The 8,704-nt window shown below is 35.4% G+C and overlaps 1 non-coding gene across 1 annotated transcript; it reads left to right on the forward strand.

Annotated features, from left to right (window-relative positions):
• The first annotated feature begins 480 nt into the window (after positions 1 to 480).
• LOC136216191 (small nucleolar RNA R71) lies at positions 481 to 587 on the forward strand. The gene has a single exon (XR_010683181.1). It is a non-coding gene; the product is annotated as a small nucleolar RNA R71 (small nucleolar RNA).
• Positions 588 to 8,704: the final 8,117 nt, after the last annotated feature.

Consider the following 8,704-nt stretch of genomic DNA (forward strand, 5'->3'; position numbering starts at 1 on the left):
CAATAGAAGTTAGGATGGCTTCTCCACCCTCGGTTATAGGTGTTTGAATAAGGATTCGGTGGTTGGCGGGCAATAAAATCACACTGTTCCTGCATTGATGCTCCTGGTTTGGTTCCTGGACAATCTATTGGTCGATGAGGTCCACTGCAGAAATCACAACCATCAGGTGATAGTATCTCCATCGGAGCAGAGGGTTGCGTGTTGACTGCTGAGACGTTCATCTTCCCCATTGTTTTGACCAGTTGTTCCATCTGTGAAGATAACTTGCTAATTTCCTCACTGTTTACGGTGTTCGTGACTCTCTTTCCATCAGCTCTCACGGAGTGCCAGTTGTAACTGGTATTGACCACTCTCTCTATTAACTCATACAATGCTTAAGGTTCCAGTTCTTCGGGGTTCCCATTGGCCACTGATTCAATTTGTATTTTGTATGCGTTGGTCACTCCATTATAGAAGTTTTGCACTTGCATCCATATAGGTATCCCATGATTTGGTACTCTTCTTAACAGTTCTTTGTATCTTTCCCATGCTTCAGATAAGGACTCATCCTCTTCTTGAAAAAAATGAGAAACTTCATTCCTCAACTTGATTGCTTGTCTGGGCGGAAAATATTTCATTAAAAACATGGTAGCCATCTCCTCCCAGTTCGTGATAGATCCTGGTTGTAAATTCTTTAACCAATTCCTCGCCTTGTCCTTCAAGGAAAACGGAAACAGTTTGAGTCGGATAACCTCATCACTATCATTTCTGTGGGTACGAAATGTGTTGCACATGGTGACAAAGTCTTGGATGTGCACATTTGGATCTTCATTTGGATACCCTCCAAACTGCACAGCTGTTTGTAGTATTTGAACCATTGATGCTTTCACTTCGAACATTCGATTGCCTTCCTCTGGTAAGACGATGCACGACGAATGACCCTCCGTAGATGGCCTGGAGTAATCCTTCATCCGCAGTCTCTGGTTACCATTATTATTATTTTCATTTTCACCATGACCCTCCTCATGGTTCTCATTCTGTCTCTCGTCGTTTGGCATTTCGACCTCGCGATCCATTCTGATGCGTCTAGCTTGCCTAAGTATTCTTCTCCTTCTTCTGTACGTTCTTTCTATTACCACGTCTATCGGAAGAATAGGAACACCTGCTCTTCGCATACAAAACTAGAAACCGAAAAACCAAAGACTAGACAAACAGATGGTTAACAGGTAACGAAATAAGCATACGTATTCTTCAAAACTTAAGTTTAAATAATCCCCGGCAACGGCGCCAAAAAACTTGGTGTGTTAAATATGGACGCTAGCAAGTGTACTAGGTCGAATGTGGTATTTGGTAAGACCAAGTGTCGTATTCCACAGGGATTGTTCTCTAGTGAGAAGAATAGGTTACCTTAAGTGTTAGATCCTTAAATTGGTTGGTTGGTGTGTAAAATATAATCATAAAAGACTTAAACGGAAAGTAAGATGAAAGTAAGACGAATGAATTCAAGATAAACAAGCACATATCTAGACATACGCCTAACGAACAACTGTGCCTAACTTTTACCGCTGAATGATATCAATTTATATTCATGAGTTGGGTCTCTCTCTCTAAGGTAACTAAGGTCCGGTGTCCCATTTCCAAAGGTACTAAGTAAGTAATATTAACCAAGTCTCCTTGCGCTAACATACAAACCAGCATTAAGCAACAGAGCGCATTCAATAAGAAACCCCAATATGTGGTAGTTTTCGTATCTGTCCACTACAACATATGCCGATTAGATGTGTCCATTACGTCGGAGCACTCTCGTGTCATCCTCGGCAACTATCAAATAGATTCGATTGTAATCCATTCTTTTAAGCAAACTAATAACACTCAATCATGGATAAAAATACTTCATTCATTGATAAGAGATACTTACAGTCGCCGTCTAAATGACTGGCTAGGCCTGCAGAAGAACTACTCACTCATTGTCATGAGTGAACAACTTGTTCTTCCCAAAAACATTCTTCAAACAGAAATAATAACAGAAAATATCTAAGTTAATGGTGGCGGCAATGCTGAGGTACCTATCATAAAAACATTCCTCCTATTTATACTCCCCTTACATCAACCCTAATTACAAGGGCAAAAAGTCACAAAAAAGGTAAAAGTACGGATAAGTAAACAATCTTCCTACACTTGGCACAATATGGGAAGCTGTCTTGCTTTCCACGTTTTTTCTTCTCTTTCTCTCTCCTGTAACTTGCTCGACCCGCGCATTTATCCGATTTCCTTCCAAATGACCCATTAATGCTGTTGTTTAAGCTGTTCTGTTCTATTGAGAGGCTATTCGTGAAGATTCCTGATTGAACTGTAATTTTTGGCTGTTTCTTCCATTTCTGGTTGAAAACTAGGACTTTGAGGCTCTTTTCCATGAATGATCGTCTTCATAAATTTGCTCTTTTTACTCGCATCAGTATAGCTCTGAAAAAATACTTTCTTCCCGAGTTTGTCTTTTCGTATTTAACTAAGAATTGTAGAAACCTGCAACATATGGTGTGTGTTTTTGCTCTGGCTGGCATTATTGATATTGGCAATGTTGGTGTGTCAAAATTTTGTTATTCTAAAAATACAAACATCGGCCTCGCATAAGAAGGTGTCACTTTCATGCTTGAAGGAACTTTTGGTTCTCTAGTTGTTTGGCTCTTTCGTGGGAAATACTAGCGTGTCAGAGAATTATAGTATTCTCGAACTATGAAATGAAATTGAGTGTGCTTTCTAACTTTTAAATATCAAACGACTGTAAGGAATAAAGAGACCTAAAATACCAAAAGATTCAATTATCAAAACGATACCGACCTTACAGAAATGATTAAGAACAAACAAAATAAAATTGAATGGAAATGATGTGCTTGGATTAAAATTAAACTGAAGGTCTGCAAACTGAGCAATAAAATTGAAAATGGAAAACTAAGGGAATGACTAAGTATTCTAAATTGCTGAAGTCTAGAGATAATTTGCTAGAATTTTTGCTTGGGTCTGTTGAGTTGTTGAGTTGTTCTCTGAGTTCATCGTGATTTCTTTCTTTTATAGACATTGGAGGCAACTTCCTCATTCTTTCCACTAATCCACGTTCTCCACCATATTGAATAACCTCCACTTTGACTTCCACGATGGATTGATACGTACACTTTCTGATTTTTCCTGCTTTTTAATTTGCTCACAAAAAACACGTTAAAATATTAATAGGCCCTTGGTACCCCTATGTTTACTTTAAGTCCCCCCTGATGTCCACTCTAGGAAGTTGGTTTTCTCTGAGTTACACTATAGGAAGTTGGTTTCTCACGAGGTACACTACATGGTTTCCCCTAAGGTACACAATATGGTTTCCCCTAAGGTACACTATAGGAAGTTGGTTTCCCCTAAGGTACACTACATGGTTTCCGCTAAGGTAAACTATAGGAAGTTGGTTTTCCCTAAGGTACACTAGATCGTTTCCCCTAAGGTACACTATTTGAGATGTTTGCCCTGAGGGAAACTGAGGTTCACTCTAGGAAATCCTAACTGAACGATGTACTAGGAAAATATGAAAAGTTTCCTAAACAGGCCTTTTAAGAAAAAAAATTCTAAAATGTCTTTTAAGAAAAAGTTTGCTAAAAAGAAAAGTTTATCCCATGAAAAGAGTAAACCAGTGTATGCAATAAGAAAACTTTTTTTGGTGCAAACAATTATACAAGTTTTTATATTATAAGATATCTGAACTTTTATTTTAAATTTATCTCAATTTTAGTTTTTCCTTAAAATAAGAGTTAATATAATATTATGCATGACTCTTAAAGATCGATATGTTAATAAATTTGCTTCGAATTCTATTGAATTCTTTTGCCCAACTAATATAGCGGAAACTGAATTTCATTAGAGCTCTGAAAGTTCTATAATTATACATGACACGTGCGATGGAATCACAAAGTTTCAAGCGATGTACTTTATGTCCATACCACCAACAGTAAGTGAAATTTAATTGTGGTTTATTTTTAGTTGTAAAAGCTATAATTAAGTTGATTATCATTGATCATGAAAATTATTGTTTCATTTATTAGTCAATATTGGGTTTTCCCAATGATTTCTTTAGAAAAACATCATATCTCAAAATATATAAGCTAACCTAATAAACTAAGTCAAAATATATGTCATTATCCAACACCTAAATTTATCTTACTTAGAACTACGCTCTAAATTTCATACACTCGCTTGAAGATGATTGATAGTAATTTGAAGTTGATTGATAGATGGGCCAATTCGTGTCTCCAGATTTGTCAATTTCTCCCGAAGCTCTCTCACCTCATTTGCACTGGCAAGCAATTGTATACCTTCAGCCAATTGATCGTTTCATTCTGTTACTTGCTCTAGATGTGCTATATACCTGCTTCTATTGGCATTGAAGCCATTAAGGCGCTCCTGTACTGTCTCAAGTGTAGTTCTTACCTCATAAATTCCAGTACTATCACCTAAATTGGATGCACCAACAGAACTTGAAGAGGAAGATGCTCTTGAATTTCTAGGATAGCTGTCATGATAATACTGGGAAGCAGCTGAACCCAATCCAAAAAAATTTCCATCCTGATTAAGCCCTCCAGTAGCCTTGTAGTACGCTTGTAACTCATCAATGGAATCAACAACTTCCTCAGTACTATGTTGAACTTGAACTTGAGTGAGATGTTCATAATTTTCCTAAAAAATGAACAATGAAATATTAATATAGTAAGTATATGAAATAAACCAATATGCAAAATGATACACAAAATGCTCTTAATGTTTAAAAGGGATGATTTCAGCAATTGCAGTAACTATCTGATATGAAATAAACCAATACGAAATATACCAAACTAATATGACTAAATCTGAAATGTCCAAATAAACCAAATTGCAGTAACTATCTGAAATGACCAATCTGAAATGACAAAATCTGATATGACAAATGTCCAAATAAACCAAATTGCAGTAACTATCTGAAATGACCAATTTGGTATGACCAAATTAGAAAGGTCCAAATAAACCAAATTGTAGTAACTATCTGAAATAAACCAAATTGTAAAAAAAAAAAAAACTAATTGCAGTAAGAAACTAATTACTGTTTTTAGTTTCAATGCCCCCAAGAAATTAAAATCCTCAAAAGACTCTTTACACATGAACATGTCAGTTAAAGGACCATATCATTCAAGCAAAAAATAAAACAAAATAATCCATCATTCTCTACAAAGCTATAATACCAAAAAACAACTTTATCTCAATCAATATGAGAAATGCAATAGGCCAATACCAGATAAGGATGAATCAAACAGAGATTTTCATATGCGGTTTATGTATGGAACTAGTATCAGCCATATCATTAGGCAAAACATATAACATAAATAACTACTCTTACTTGGATTTTTCTGCAGCGATCATTAACGAAGGTAACTCTGTCGTGATCTTTTCTGTGTGCATACAAGAAGAACTGGTCTGGATTCAAGGCCTTACCAAGCTCTTTTTCCTGAAGCAAACACATATTAGTATCAAATAAAACAGCAGAACATGGTAATGATGCCCTGATTGATCAAATTGCTAATAATAAACTCATTCACAAGCAACATTATCATGTAAAAACAAGTAGAGTAGAGCAGAACAAGGATCAAAATTTACTTACCAGTTTTTCTATAGTTTTTGCATGGGATACTGAGCCACCAGTATGGGTACCTTTCGCTATGCCAGATTTTCCTACCCTTATTTTACTTGCTAACTCACTTTTTCTCTTAAACTCATTCGTGTCCCACATACTCCACCAAGCATCCCATACATCTTTAGGGCACCATGGAGGCATTTTGTTGGATTTTCGCATGTTATTCAATATACCAGCATATCATCCCTTGAGTTTATTAAGGAATGCTTTCTTCATTATGTCGTCTGAATACGTCGAAGGGTTCCATACACAATCCTTCTGCATATATTTCCATAAGTATATATGTTAATTCAAAAATCTTTACAATAGTACACAAAGGCAGCAAATGAGAAAAGGTATTTGTGATGATTAATTTAGTTAATTTTTTAATACCTTAAACTCCTCCCAATATTTCTGTAGAATAGCATCTGGTATCATTTTGTACTGCCATGCTACTGGTTGTGGAAATTGTTGGAAGATACAAGTGATCAACAAAACAATATGGTTATCAATAATCCTGCATCATATTAAATAAAATTATCAAGTCATAAATAAAAGTATCGAGCAAAATAACATATATATGCTTTTTATATACTTGTTGATGAGTGTCGAATTCACCAAAAATAAATACCTACTCTTGGAACTAGAAAACTGTAGTAAATGTGGAGTAGGGTCGAATCCACAGAGACTAGTCGAATTATAACTTTTTGAAACTAACAATTAAAAGTAAAAAGGGGGTTTGGTTTGTGGAATGAATTGAATATAAAATAACAAGTAATAATTAAATAAATGAGAAATATGTATGAGAAAGATTCTAGCCAGAGGTTAGGTTCGAGTCTTGAATTGAACAAATTGATCATCGATCACAGAAAATATAAATTTCAACCCTTCAAATAAATTAGCTATGGTTATTAAAAAGCATTAACAACCTATCTCTTCTTACCATTTAGATAATCAGGAAACGTTCACTGATTACCTCTAATCAATCAAATAGTTCTAAACAAGCTTTAGAATTTAATTTGATTGAAAGCATTAAATATAAAAGAGATACTAACGCTACTCAATAATCACACAAGCGGGATTATTTAAAGCATATCAATATCAATTCACAACATAGGTTAAAATCTTTTCCACAATTAACTATGTTATTTGCTACTTGTATCAGATGATTTAAACAATTACGTATTTAAAACATCTAATTAGCGAAACGATTGCAGGTAAATAATCAAATCAAGGATTCAATTAAATCATGCAATACGAATAAGAACAAAATAGAAATCAATTACTTGAAATAGATGAAAAAGATGAAGTACAGAATGATCTCACAATTCCATTGTTCAAGACCTAAATCCTTTAGCTAGAAGTTGGAATTTAGTTCACCATGGAAGAGAGAATAAAATGCCAAAGATGAACAAGCTTGAAGAAGAATGATGTTGCTGGAAGAAAAAGATGTCGATGATGAAAGATGATGATCCCTGATTCTCTGTTTGTCTTTTAAAACGTAAAATCCCCACTCTTCCCACTCTTCCCACCTTCCACGTTGTTCTCTCATGAGAAAACTAAATAACTACATATAAAAATCTAATAATAAAAATCCTATATAGAATTAAACTCTCATTAGGATTCTGTTTTGAAATCCTAATAGAATTAAATCCTATAATAATGTCTTAATATAATTAAAATTAATAATGAAAATTACAAATAGTAAAAATCATGAAATAAAAGTCTTCCAATCATAATCTAACTCTTAAATTCGGATTGGTCCTTACCCATGGGCATGGGTTAGGACAAATCAACTTTTTAGTGAATAATTTCCTTCTTCAACATGGCCTAAGCCATGGGCATGGGTTAGGACCTGACAGATTTCTCCAATTCCACTTTAAGCTCTATAAAATTAGCATTTTAATCTCCAATTTGAATTGAATCTCCAAAAACACCTATAAAACACAAAACAAGATAAATCAGCACTAACAAAGTAAAACTAACATTAAACTAAAGAGAATTAAGATATAAAGATGTACATAAATATGGACACATCACTTGTAATCAGGTGAAAGCACCATAATGTATTTGTTATTAGCATCTCTATGAGCATCATTAGATGATGATTTCCTTCGTGGTCCCAAGTGTCAATGTGTTGTACTGGAAGAGTGAGTGGAACCTCCAGCACTGGCTGAGCTTTCAGGGACATCAGCTGTTATGACAGTCGGGGGAGGCGGAACAAATGAATGTGACTGTGATGGATTGGAAAGCATGGTAAGCGCATCCAAAGGTTATGGCTATGATGAACCAACAAGTGAGGGAGGCGGAACAAACGACTGTGATTGTGATGAACTGGCATGCGGGGTATGTAAATCGAGATATCATGGGCATGAATAACCAGGAGGTGGAATAGACGGTTGTGTCTGTGATAGGCCGACTGGGAGCGTCATTGGGCCATGTAATGATGTGGGTGGAGTAGGTGGCTCTTGTGTAAATGAAGATGTCTCGTTTATAGTTGGCTGTGGAACAAGCGACTTCAAGTAAGTAGGTACATTCATACATGAAAACAACTTACTTGTTTTCATTATCGATTTCCTTTCAGGACTCAATAAAACACCAAATGAATGTTCAAATCAACCCATAATTCCAAAGACTGAAATTCAGTACCATCGAGTCAAAAACTCACAAGGTTAAACAATAACAATCTTATCCAAATGTCCTATGTTAAAGCTGCAGAGTCTGCAGACTTACATCCATCACATAGATTACTAAAGATCCAAAAAGATCATAACATGCTAGTTTCAAATGGATCATCATAAGGTTAGCAGCTCTGTACAAACATATCCATCATGTACAGCCTTAACACTGGTTGAAACTTACAGTACAGAAATAAACATGCTTGTAAGCAAATCTACCGCCATCTCTACTCTCTTATAACAAATACTGATGATTGAAGAAAATTACGCAGTAACATGCAGAAGTAGAGGGAGACTTCATCAAGGAATCTATCAAAGAACTTCAACCATGAATAAAGCAAATGCAACCTATTTCCAAACAAAATGGCCA

The sequence above is a fragment of the Euphorbia lathyris genome, chromosome 1, assembly GCF_963576675.1.
Source record: "Euphorbia lathyris chromosome 1, ddEupLath1.1, whole genome shotgun sequence".
Taxonomy (NCBI): domain Eukaryota; kingdom Viridiplantae; phylum Streptophyta; class Magnoliopsida; order Malpighiales; family Euphorbiaceae; genus Euphorbia; species Euphorbia lathyris.